Raw genomic sequence first — 13,922 nt, 5'->3', positions numbered from 1 at the left:
TTAATATGTAAGGGTGACTCGGCAATACATATCACAGCCTATTACTGTATGTATTGATAAGCTACGCTGCAATTTGGTTATATAGCTGTCAAACAGAATTGAGAAATATTCTATAAATTTAAACTTCATGTTCAGGTGCAATGAAATTTCATCCCACGTGTGAACTCTCGTTTTGTTTATATATAATGCTCAAGCATTTTTAGAAATAATAGCAATAAAGCAAAACAAAAAATAAGCAATTATGGTTAGGAATATTTGGAGCAGATATTAAAAATGTTGTATTTGTGGTCAAGACATCGCCTGTTGATTTACAGACATTAGACCAGTTCTGATGTTTCAATGGAATTTCAAAGGAAGCACAATAGGTGGTGTTAAAATTGAATGGTTTCCATGATTTAGGCATTCTTTTGAATGCTCAATGGAATGTAAAGTACTTCTTTCACGGTGTAGGTCTTCACTATCACATCAGTTTTCCCTTTACAACTGGCTCAATTCCAATAGTTCAGCCCTTAGAAACTGTGAACAGATGGCAATTCCTATTTTTAAGAATGTATCAGCTTAGCTTAGTGTGACTTGCAGGTTAAATGTCTTTCAATAATTTGGCTTCTCAACTCTCATTACATTATCACTTAAAAATGTGGAAAATGACAGTCACAGAGTTTTGATCCAAAGGAACGCCTACGGATCCCAATGGAAGAGCTAGGGGAAGGACTGAATAAGCTGAAGGGGCTTGCAACCCCATAGGTAGAACAAAAATATCAACTAACTGGACCCCTGGAGCTCCCATGGACTAAACCACCAACCAAATAGGATGGAGTGATCCATGGCTCTACGTACATATGAAGCAGAGGATGGCTTCATCTGACATTAATGGGTGGAGAGGCCATTGGTCCTGTGTAGGTTTGATGCCCCAGTGTAGGAGGATATTAGAGTAGTGAGGGCAGGAGTGGGTACGTGGGTGAAGGAGCACCCTCATAGAGGCAATGGGGAGGGGGAAAGTGGGATGTGATGGGAAGTCTGTTGAGGGGTAAATGGGAAGGGGGATCTCATTTGAAATGTAAACAAAATGATTAATAAAAAAATCCAAGATTTAAGTACAATTTCATTGTTTTAAAAATTAATTGATTTGTTATGTCTAAGAATACATCCTTTATATCTGTGATAACACTTATCTGAGACTTCTTAAATAAAATTTGAAATTTGATATTAAATTAAATCCAGTAGTCCCAGAATAGCATTTATGAGGTCATAGGTTCAATGTCTAGTAGCACAAATCATAAGAAATAATAACAACAATTTTGATTAGAAATATTCAGAAATACCACTTTATACATTCATATGATAAGGAAAGAAATAATTATTCTGATTCATTTCTTTGATCACTACTATCTCTTTATTTTGGCAACTCATTAGAGTTACTTTCTAAATGAACTGACACAATTCATCTGCCAATTATCAATTATTAAAATTGTCACTAACAGTGAATCTAAAATGATATTTAATATTTCCTGCTTGAGACTTTTATAATTATTGTTTCTCTTTTCCTGAAAATATGTCTACAATTATATGCAATGTTGTTTGGTGTGTGAAATTAATCAATGAAATAAATAAAACTTTCTTGAAAAGCTAGTAGTTTGGTTTTCAGGAGATATCTAATTGATAATATACACATGGAAAAGAAAAAAAAAACCTCACAAGTGACCAAGCAAGGTATGCAAGGATATAATAGTATGAATATGTAAAAGTTATTACTTGCATCAGATAACTTTACCATAATGCACATGTGTTAGAATTAATTTCATAATTAAATTGAGAAGTAATTATATTGTTCTTTTAAGCATATGAAGCAAATCCTCGGATGTTGTTTATGGATTCTAGCAGTAGACAGACAGAGGGACAATAATGAGAATTATAATTTTAGCCTTATATCCTGAATTTTAAAACACTAATAATTATGGATTTTGTGAAAATAGCTTTCTGGGCAACAGTGCTTTTTGGGAAAGCACAAAGACCTGCTTTCAAATACTCATGGCCATGTCTGCAAAATGGATATTGCCCTAGCCTCAGGAAGGCAGAGACAGGCTGAGCTCAGAAAGTTCATGGTCCATAATTCTAGCATAAACACCAACCTTCAGATTCAGTGAGTAATTTTGTCTCAAAATCTTAAGAGACAGCAGAGGACTCCTGGGTCTGGGCTCAGTCAGAGAAGATGCACCTAACCCTCAAGAGACTGGAGACCTCAAGGAGTTTAGAGGTCTAGTGCAGTGGGTAAGGTGGAGACATTCTTGTGGAGACAGGGGAACAGGGGGAAGTATGGGATGTGGAACAGTCAGAGGGTGGACCAGGAGGGAAATAAAATTTGGTGTGTAAAAAGAATTTAAAAAATCTTAAGATAAAAACTAATAGAAGAGACCTGCTGATCGCCTCTGGCCTCCATATACACACAAACACCTATGCACCCTGCCAAAACCTTTACAAATGTAATGATGCATATGTCGTAACATATATGTACTTTCACCTCCTCATATAGATAATTTTTATAAATATGATATTATATTAAATTTGTGAAAAGCAGTACTCATTTCCCTATTATGTTTCTTCATAAAATACATCCATACATGTAAAAAGTATTTGGATAACAGATTGCTGGATGTCAATATCGCTAAAAAGTTTAAATTGTATATCTATATAGTTACTGTAAATGTCATCAGGATTTTTATTTTTAGTAAAACTAAAAATTTAAATGCAATCCTCTAAAAAACATAATTATGTTCGAGAATGTAAATGAGACTCATTAATTACGGACACTACAATGGAAGCTTACAACATCTGTCAGTTAAACATTGATTATTCAGTAAGACTTTTATAAGGGCTAAGCAAGTAGTATTAGGGTAACTAATTTGAATGCATTACTTTCATCCTAACAATTGGTAAGAATCACAACTGTGATATAACTAGTTCTTCAATCTCAATGAAACAACATGACATGTCAAAAATCTCAGAATGTGACCACACACACACACACACACACACACACACACACACACACACACACACACATATTTTACTGTGAAATTTTAATTTTGGATTAGAAATTTTAGCTGGTGTTTTAGATTAATTTTCTTTGTAATGAAGAATGAAAATTTCAATAGGATATAACACCAGATGATCACTTAGCATTTATCATAAGACGAGAAATCAATAAAATTGATGGTAGAAACCATATGAGCATATGCTATAACAGGATTAAAATTGATGCCTTAATGATTATAAAAGAGTATAGACTATTTTGTTAGTGAACATGAGAGTCTTTAGAGTAAACAAAATAAACTTTGACTTGTAAGATCATAAATGGTTGATATTAAATCTGTTTTGAAATTAAGCTCTGTATGTAACATAACACTAGTTTGAAAATTGAATCACATATCTATAATAATAGCTGTCTGAAAAAATGTATATCCCTGTTGTTAAAACATTCTACTATTAAGATACTATCAGTGATAAATGTATTTCATGAAAGTAACATTATAAACTGCTTAAATAAAAGAGATAATAATAACTCGGTTTCATATCACATTCAATTGGTGAAGTGAAGTATCATATCTCTCCATTATCTTTCAAAAAGGCTCTGTAGGGAATAGGGAAAAGGTTGATTTTAAAGAAGGGAAGAGGTGGGTAGAAAAAATAAAGGGGAATGGTAGAATACAATTGATCTGATAAGGGAAAATGGAAATATGACTTCTTAGGAAAAGAGAGGAATGTACATACAGTAGAAAAAACTAGAAACAAAATAATAATATACATATCAAAAAAACCCAGGATTATTCATGGTATGATCTACTGGAGTAAAAAATAAATAAAATTTATAATACACATTATTCAGTTGTTATATGAACATTTATAATTTAATGAACAGTCCTCATCAAAGTGGATGTTATTCTATCAAAGGCCCAAGAACTGCTTAACAAAAACCTCAATACAAGACATGACAAACATTCTTTTGAATTGTTGGTTAGTGGTGTCTCTGAGAATCCTAAAACCTACAGCTTATTGCTACTGACTCTGGTTATCCAGAGGATGGAAGGGAAGTCCTTATTGATAAGGAGAGCAAGAACTTCAGATATAGAGCTCAGAGGCTGCTGAGTTAGAATAACCTGAATCCCTGCTTGTGGAGGATTACATTTCATAATAAAAATAGGGAGCATGCAGCTTCCAAAGGATTGAATTTTTCAGTTCTCATACTGATTTATGACTCCAATGAAGTACATTGACAACCAGCATGTTAAAATAACTCTATGGGTGCAATAGTGGCATACCTACTTACTAAACCAGAATAGTCACTGATAACAATCTGTATAACTTTATGCACTTGTTATATCACTCTTATTTATAATATCCAGGAGCTGGAAACAACCCAGATGTCTCTCAATGAAGAATGAATGCAGAAAATATACTATATTTACACAATTGAGTAGTACTCACCTATTGAAAACAGTAAATACATGAGATTCTTAGGCAAGAACTAGGATAGAACTAGAAAATAATATCTTGAGGTAACCCAGACCCAAAAGAACACACATGGTATATTTACTTGTAACTGGTTGTCAGTTCAGAAGCTCACAATGCTCATGATATAACCCACAAACCATATAGACTTAGAAGGAAGAATATCAGGGTTATTGGATGCACTGAAACAGGAACAGGATGATCACAGGAGGTGGAGAAGAAGGACTTATGAGAGAGAGAGGAAGGGTGAGAAAATAAGGGGCAGTATCAGGAACTACATGGGATGTGAGAGAGGTACAGAGGGTCAGGATATCAAACAAAAGTATGTAGCAGGGGGATGAGTAATTGGGGATACTCACGGAAGAGTCCCGGACACCAGGGAAACATGAGGCTCCCAGGACCCAACAGGGATGACTTTAGCCTAACTACATGGAAAAGGGGGAGACAGAACCTGTAGAGACCACCTTCAGTAGATAAGCAAGATCGAATTGACGGAACCTCCCAAAACATCTAAAAGTTTTATTTCAAGAAATGTTCCTGTCCAAAGGAAGGACAGAGACAAAAAAAATGAAGAGAGACTGAAGGAAGGGCATCCAGGACTGACTGCCCTACCTCAAGGGATCCATCATGCCTATATACAACAAACCTGACAACACTGTTGCTGTTGTGAAGAGGTGCTTGCTGACCAGGGCCTGGTGTGGCATGTTCCTTGGGAGGGTTCTGCAATAACTGACCAATGGAGATGTGGATGTGGGTCAACCATGGAGCCTGAGCTCAGGAACCTGGTGGGATGTAGGAAAACTGCAGCATGCTGAGCCTAAAAAATGGGCTCAGTTTCTGCCTTCCACCCTCCCAACTGTGGCCGCTCCTTGCAGTAAACAAGTCCTTGTTGGCTATGTCTGCCTGGCCTGCTAGCTTCCACATAGTGACAGCCTATCTACAGCCCACAGCCAAGCACTGGGACTGGCCAGTGCTAGCTATTTAAATTAATAATTGGAGGCGTTCCCAGGAGGGAGAGAGAGTCAGAAGAGATGGAGGTCAGAAGATTGTATCAAGGTTCCTAGTAAAATTGTGAAGATCTCCTGTGAGTGCGTGTCTTCCTTGCTGGTCGGGGTTAGGCATGGCAGTGGGAGAAGCTGGTGGAAAACTGAAGGAACAGAGGGCACTGCAACCCCACTGGAAGAACAACATAGGCTGCCCTGACCACCCAGTTCTCCCAGAGTCTAGACCACCAATCAAAGAGTGTACCTGGCAGGATCCATAACTGCAGATACTTATGTAACAGAGGATGGCCTTGCCTGACAGCAACAGGAGGGAAGGCCCTTGGTCCTGGAGAGCTTTGATGCCCCAGAGTAGGGGCATGCTGGCTCACAGTGGGGTGGGAGAGGGTGGGTAGGTGGGTGAGCACCCTCATACAGGCAAAGGGGGAGGAGAGTGGATGTGGTATGGGGAGTTGGTGGGGGGGTAACAAGAAAGTGGGATATCATTTGAGATGTAAACAAATTTAATGATTAATAAAAAATAACAAAAAATAAGAAAATAGAAAGGCAGACTTTATTTCTCTGACAAATGCCTGATAAAAATTGACTAAAGAAGAAAGGATTTGTATTAATAGATAGTTCAAAAGGTTTGGTCCATAGGCTTCTTGTTCCAAAATTGTGGGCCTATGATGTAGCAGAGTCTAAAAGTAGAGGGTTTGTAGAAAAAAAAAATCTACTGATTTAATTGAATTCTTACTGGAATTTGGTAGGAAAAGATAAAAATCGAGAAACTAAATGGTTATCAGAAAATAACCCTCAATTCTGAAAGTTCACATCACATTTTAATATACATCACACTTTCATCCTTCTGCTCATTAAAGTGTTAATTAGGTCAGAGCTTAGCAATTTAATAGTCTCTGAAATTCCCACATGAACATACTCATAAATGAGCTTTATTATTCTTTTGGAAGTTGCCAATCAGAAGTAGTAGATAACTAATATAATCTACTGTATAGAGAAAATATTCTCAGTATGATACTCACTTTGAATCTCTATTATGAATTCAGATCTCCATATGCACCCAGAGCTAAGGCTATCCCACAGCCCTCCAGACCTCAAACCTGCCATGAGAAAGTTGGTCTCCCAGGAGCACTCTGACTCCTAAGATCACAGGCTCACAGGCCCTAAGGAGGGACAAGCTCCTTTCAGAGACAGAAAGACCAGCTAACATTAAAAATAAATAGATGGCAAGAGGCAAGCGTAAGAACCTAAGAAACAGCAACAGAGACCTTTTGGAATCATCAGAACCCAGCGTTTCTACCACAGCAAGTTCAGGATACTCCAACACATCAGAGAAGCAAGATTAGGATTTAGAATCATATTTCATAATGATGATAGAGAACTTTAAGAAGTACATAAATATCTCTCTTAAAGAAATACAGTAGAAAACAGGTAAACAAGTGGAAGCACTTAAAGAAGAAAGAGAAAATTCCTTAAAGAGTTAAAGGAAAACATTATCAAACAGGAGAAGGAATTGAACAAAACCATTCAGGATCTAAAATTTTAAATAGAAACAATAAAAAAAAATCACAAAGGGAGACAACTTAGGAGATAGAAAAAATAGGAAAGAAACTAGGAGACTTGGATGCAAGCATAACCAAAAGAATAGAAGAGATTGAAGAGAGAATCTCACAGGCAAAAGATATAGAAAACATTGACACAGTAGTCAAAGAAAATGCAAAAAAAAAAAAAGCAAAAACTCCTAAATCAAATATACAGGAAATCCAGGACACAATGCAAGGACCAAATTAAAGGAAAATAGGTATAGAAGAGAACAAAGATTTCCAATTTAAAGGGCCAATAAATATCTTCAACAAAATTATAGAAGAAAACTTCACTAAAGAAAGAGATGCCCATTAACATACAAGAAGCCTACAGAACTCCAAACAGATTGAACCAGAAAAGAAATCCCTCCTGGATAGTCAAAACACCAAATACACAAAACAAAGAAAGAATATTAAAAGCAGTAATGGAAAAGGTCAAGTAACTTATCAAGGCAGACCTGTCAGAATTACACAGGATTTGGCAACAGAGACTATGAAAGCCAGAAGATCCTGGACAGATGTCATACAGTCCCAAAGAGAAAACAAATGCCAGCCCAGGCTATGATATTCAACAAAACTCTAAATTACTATAGATGGAGAAAACAAAATATTCCATGACAAACACAATATCTTTCCAGAATTTGAGGCCTATAAAGGATAGTAGATAGAAAACTCCAACACAAGGAAGGAAACTACTACCTGGAAAAAACAAGAAAGTAATCATCTTGCAACAAACCCAAAAGAAGATAGTCACAAATATAAATCCACTTTTTTTTCTGTAACCAGTGTTGGCTCAAACTTCAGGAGTCTGACCCAAAAAGTTTATTTTAGGACATTTAAGAGCAACACAATTTCATGAAAACTTCCTGGTGATAATTTAGTCAATACCATGTGTCCAATAAAGCATCCATACATCTCTTTGAGAATTAAAGAAAGCTAAATAAAAAACAGACATAACTACATCAAAACTATTTGTAAAGTATGTGTAACACCTTCCATAAAAATAAATCCACTTCTAACAGCAAAAATAAGAGGAAACAACAATCAGTATTCCTTAATGTCTCTTAACATCAATTGGCTCAATTCCCCAATAAACAGACATAGACTAAGAGACTGGATACATAAAGAGAACCTGGCATTTTGCTGCACATAGGAAATGAACCTCAGTGACAAAGTCAGATTCTAACTAAGAGTAAAAGGCTGGGGAAAATTTTTCAAGCAAATGGTCCCAAGAAATAAGCTGGAGTAGCCATTCTAATATTGAATAAAATCTACTTTCAACCAAAAGTTGCCAAATAAGATAAGGAAGAACAATTCATTCACATCAAAGGAAATAAAATTTACCAAGATGAACTCTCAATTCTAAACAACTATACTCCAAATACAAGGGCACCCACATCCAAAAAGGAAACATTACTAAAGTTCAAAATATACACTACACCACAAACAATAATGGTGGGAGACTATTATTGATGGACAGATCATGGAAACAGAAAATAAACAGAGACATAGTAAAATTAACAGAAGTTATGAACTAAATGAATTTAACAGATATGTATAGAAATTTCATCCTAAAGCAAAAGAATATACCTTCTTCTCAGCACCTTCTCCAAAATTAACCATTAGCCAGAGTAATGAGAGAGCATGCAAGCAGTATCCAAATTTTAAAAATTAGAGATGAAGAAGCAGACAAAAAATCAGAACCTGAGAAAATTCAAAAAAAAATATCAGATCCTACTAAAAAAGCTTATATGCAACAAGACTAGAAATTCTGGAGGAATTGGACAATTTTCTAGACAGATACCTGGTGCGAAAGTTAAATCTGATTCAGATTAACCATCTTAACAGTCCCATACCCCATAAAGAAATAGAAGCAGTAATTAAAAGTCTTCCAACCACAGAAAGCTCAGGACAAGTTGGATTTAGTGCAGAAATTTATCAGACCTTCAGAGAAGACCTAAAACCAGTGTAACGCATACTATTCTACAAAATAGATACAGAAGAAACACTACCCAATTAGTTCTTCGAAGCCACAATTATGCTTATACTTAAACCACACAAAGTCTCTACAAAGAAAGAAAATTTCAGACCAATTTCCCTTATGAATATCAGTGCAAAAATACTCAATAAAATCCTTGAAAACCGAAATAAGGACATATGAAAATGATCATTCACCATGAACAATTAGGCTTCTTCCCAGGGATGCAGGCATGGTTCAATATATGGAAATCCGTCAATGTAATCCACTGTGTAAACAAATTCAAAAATAGTATATTATCATTTCATAAGATGCTGAGAAAGCACTTGACAAAATTCATCACCCTTTGTGTTAAAATTCTTGGAAAGGTCAGTGATTCAAGGCCCACGCCTAAACATAGTAAGGGCAATATACAGCAAACCAGTAGCCAATATCAAACTAAATGGAGAAAAAGTGGAAGCAATTCCACTAAAATCAGGGAATAAATAAGGCTGTGCACTCTTTCCCTACTTGCTCAGTATAGTACTTGAATTCCTAGCCAGAGGAATTAGGCAACAAAAAAAAAAAGACCAAAGGGATATATATTTGAAAGGCAGAAGTCAAAATACCATTATTTGCAGAACATATGATATTATAATTAAGTGACTATAAAATTCCACAAAGAACTCCTACAGCTGATAAACAAGCTCAGCTAAGTGGGTGGATATAATATTAAATGAGTAGCCTTCCTCTACTCAATGATAAAAAGGCTGAGAAAGAAATTAGGAAAACAACATTGTTCACAAATGATAAAATAGCCCCAAATAATAAAAAAACCTTGGTGTGATTCTAACCAAGCAAGTGAAAGATTTGTTTGACAAGGACTTCAAGTCTGTGAAAAAAGAAATCAAAGAAGATCTCAGAAGATGGAAAGATTTCCCATGCTCATGGATTGGCAGTATTAATATAATAAAAATAGACATCTTGCTGAAAGCAATCTACATATTCAATGCAATCTCTATCAAAATTTCAACTCAATTCTTCATAGTGTCTGAAAACACAATTTGCAAATTCATTTAGAAAAGCAAAAAACCCAGGATATCAAAAACTATTCTCAACAATAAAAGAACTTTGGGGGCAATCACCATCCCTGACCTCAAGCTGTATTACAGAGCAATCATGATTAAAACAAACAAACAAACAAACAAACAAACAAACAAAAATAAAAAAAACTGCATTGTATTGGTACAGGGATAGGCAAGTGGACCAATGGAATAGAATTGAAGACCCAGAAATAAATCTATACACCTATGCTCACTTGTTATTTGAAAAAGGTGCTAAAACTATCCCATGGAATAAGACTGAATTTTCAACAAATGCGCTGTTTCTACTGAAGGTCAGCAATAGAAGAATGCAAATTGAATCATTCTTATCTCCTTGTACAAAGCTCAAGTCCAAGTGGATCAAAGTCATCTCCATAAAACCAGTTACAGTGTAACTAATAGAAGAGAAAGTGGGGAAGAACCTAGAACACATAAGCACAGGGGAGAATTTCCTGAGCAGAACACCAATGGCTTATTCTCTAAGATCAAGAATCTACAAATGGCCCCTCATAAAATTGCAAAGCTTCTTTAAAGCAAAAGACACTGACAATAGGAAAAACGACAATCAACAGATGGGGAAATGCTGATGACCAATCCTACATCCAATAGAGGGCTAATATCTAATACATGCAATGAACTCAAGGAGTTAGACCCCAGATAATCAAAGAATCCTATTTACAGAGCTAAACAAAGAATTCTCAACTGAGGAATACTGAATGGCTGAGAAGCACCTAAAGAAATGTTCAGGATCCTTAGTCTTCAGGGAAATGCAAATCAAAACAACCCTGATATTCCACCTCATACTTGTCAGAAAGGCTAAGATCAAAAACTCGAGTGATAGAACGTGCTAGTGAGGATGTATAGAAATTAGAACATTCCTCCATTTTTGGTCAGATTGCAAGCTGGTACAACCACTCTGGAAATCATTCTGGTGGTTCCTGAGGAAATTGGACATCATATTACCTGAGAACCCAGATATATCACTCCCGGTTAGACACCCAAAATATATGCCAACATGTAACAAGGACATGTGCTCTCCTATGTTTATAGCAGTCTAATTTATCACAGCCAGAAGCTGGAATGGGCCGAAATGTCCTTCAAAAGAGGAATGGATACAGAAAATGTGGTACATTTGCACAATGCAATACCACTCAGATATTGTTTCAAAGTAAACTCAAAGACAACTGCCAATATTCTGAGTAGTTCGAATACCTATAGATTTTTAAATATCCATTGAGACAAGTGGAAAAGTTTCCAGTCATAACTTCATTGATTTTCAATAATGCCCTTTTGCATAGAATAAGATAGTTTAAAAAATAACTTAAGTCTCTTGCTGACACAAAACCAATTTTCTTTTTTTTTTATTTTTTTCATCTTTATTAACTTGAGTATTTCTTATTTACATTTCAACTGTTATTCCCCTTTCCGGTTTCTGGGCCAACATCCCCCTAACCCCACCCCATCCCCTTCTGTATGGGTATTCCCCTCCCCATCCTCCCCCCATTACCGCCCTTCCCCCAACAATCATGTTCACTGGGGGTTCAGTCTTGATAGCGCCAAGGGCTTCCCCTTTCACTGGTGCTCTTACTAGGCTATCCATTGCTACATATGCAGTTGGAGTCCAGGGTCAGTACATGTATAGTGGTTTAGTGGTTTGGATAGTGGTTTAGTCCCTGGAAGCTCTGGTTGGTTGGCATTGTTGTTCATATGGGGTCTCAACCAATTTTCTTTAAGATATGTTTGGTGGTTTAGTCCTTAGGAGCTCTAGGGTGATGGGTTGGTTGATATGTTTGTTCTTCTTATAGGGTTGCAAGGGTTGGGGATTTAGCTCAGTGGTAGAGCGCTTGCCTAGCAAGCACAAGGCCCTGGGTTCGGTCCCCAGCTCCGAAAAAAAGAAAAGAAAAAAAAAGAAAGAAAAAAAAAGGGTTGCAAACCCCTTCAACTCCCACAGTCCTTTAACTCCTCCATTTTGGACACATGCTCAGTCCAACTGCTGTGAGCGTCCACATCTGTATTTGACAGGCTTTGGAAGAGCCTCTCAGGACACAGCTATATCAGGCTCCTGTCAGCAAGCACTTCTTGGCATCTGCAATAATGTCTGTATTTGGTATCTGTATATGGGATGGATTCCCAGGTGGGGCAGTCTCTGGATGGCCTCTCCTTCGTTCTCTGATCCACACTTTGTCTCCATATTTCCTCCTGTCAGTATCCTTTCCCCCTTCTAAGAAGAACTGAAATCGCTTCTCGGCCTTTTGGCTAAGATCAAGTGTAGAAGAACTGAAGCACCACACTTTGGTCTTCTTTCTTCTTGAGCTTCTATATTCTGTGAATTGTATCTTGGATATTCTGAGATTTTAGGCTAATATCCACTTATCAGTGATTACAAACCATGTGTGTTCTTTTGGGACTGAGTTACCTCATCAACCAAAGAAGACATAAAGGGACCCATGGCTCCAGCTGCATATGTAGCAGAGGATGGCCTTAGCTGACATCAATTGGAGAAGCGGCCCTTGGTACTGTGAATACTCAATGCCCCAGTGTAAGTAAATGTCAGGGGAGTGAGGTGATAGTGGGTGGGTAGGTAGGGGAGAACTCTTGTAGTAGCTGGGGTAGGGGTTATGGGATAGGGAATTTGCAGAGGGGAAATTGCAAAGGAGGATAACATTTGAAATAAAAATAAACAAAATATGCAATAAAAATATATGTTTCATAATATATATTTATATTTATAAAATATAAAGTATTCATTTACATCATGATAAGTAAAAAGTTCTACAGTTTTAGCATATGCAGTACTCCCCAACCATCTATACTATAGTATTCATTTCCAGTTCAGTCCAAACTTTTTCATTAAAGGCTTGTATTCATTAAATGATACATCCCCATTCACTTTCTCTAAAGATCCAACACTTACTAATTTTATGAATATACCTATCCTACAAATTTTGTATAAAGGTTATCATTTACTATTTCATTCTGTGATTGATATATGTTCTTCAGCATGTCTTCATTTAGTATTATATGGCCTAATTCATTTCAAATTTTCCCTACCTTTAAGCCTGAATAATATTTTATTGTTTATAGAAACATTACTAAGCTTAATTATTAATCTGTAAACAGATAAAAGACTGTCTCTTCATTTTGCAAATAACACTGCTAGGAACACTTATGTAAAATATCTGTTCCATTCTCCACTTCCTTTTACTTTGCTTGTCGATATGAATGAAAAGGTATAGAGTTGAGACTCTACCATCTAATTTGACATCTTCTCTATTTTATTGGCTAGGCAAGAAAAGCACTACAGTAAAGGACTGCCTAATATAGAAAACTTACTACTCTACTAAAATACATTCTTCAAATGCTTTCTTAGGATGTGTGAACATGAATAGACTTATTAATTTGCTGCGTAGTGACTAAGTTAGATATTTAAGGATGCATTTGACAGTTCAAAAATTTGTAAGAAGATCACATAAATGCAGAAAATACTTTAACTTTTACGAAATTTCATAGTACCACTTGGAAAAGTTTAGCGTGGGCACATGGTAGCTCACTTTAAGAGCAATTATGGGGAAGAAGAAGAAGATCATCCTGTACTAACGAATGAGACATATTCAAAGACAGGGCTAATTATGCTCTAGGGAGAATTTGTGCATGGCTAATAAGAAGCAGAGCTAAATGTTGTCTTAATTTACCCCCAGGCTCTGAAAAAAAATGTTGGTTCTAGTTCACTAATTCAGCCAACAACATTAACCACCTTTTCTAGATACAGCCA

General features: G+C 36.2%; 1 pseudogene; it reads left to right on the top strand.

Moving 5' to 3' along the window:
- The first annotated feature begins 12,386 nt into the window (after positions 1-12,386).
- Positions 12,387-12,587, top strand: LOC116906509 (annotated as a pseudogene).
- Positions 12,588-13,922: the final 1,335 nt, after the last annotated feature.

Source organism: Rattus rattus, chromosome 7 (assembly GCF_011064425.1).
Source record: "Rattus rattus isolate New Zealand chromosome 7, Rrattus_CSIRO_v1, whole genome shotgun sequence".
In the NCBI taxonomy this organism is placed as follows: Eukaryota; Metazoa; Chordata; class Mammalia; order Rodentia; family Muridae; genus Rattus; species Rattus rattus.
Note: the sequence above shows the minus strand (reverse complement) of the source record. Positions and strands in the feature narration are given on the sequence as shown.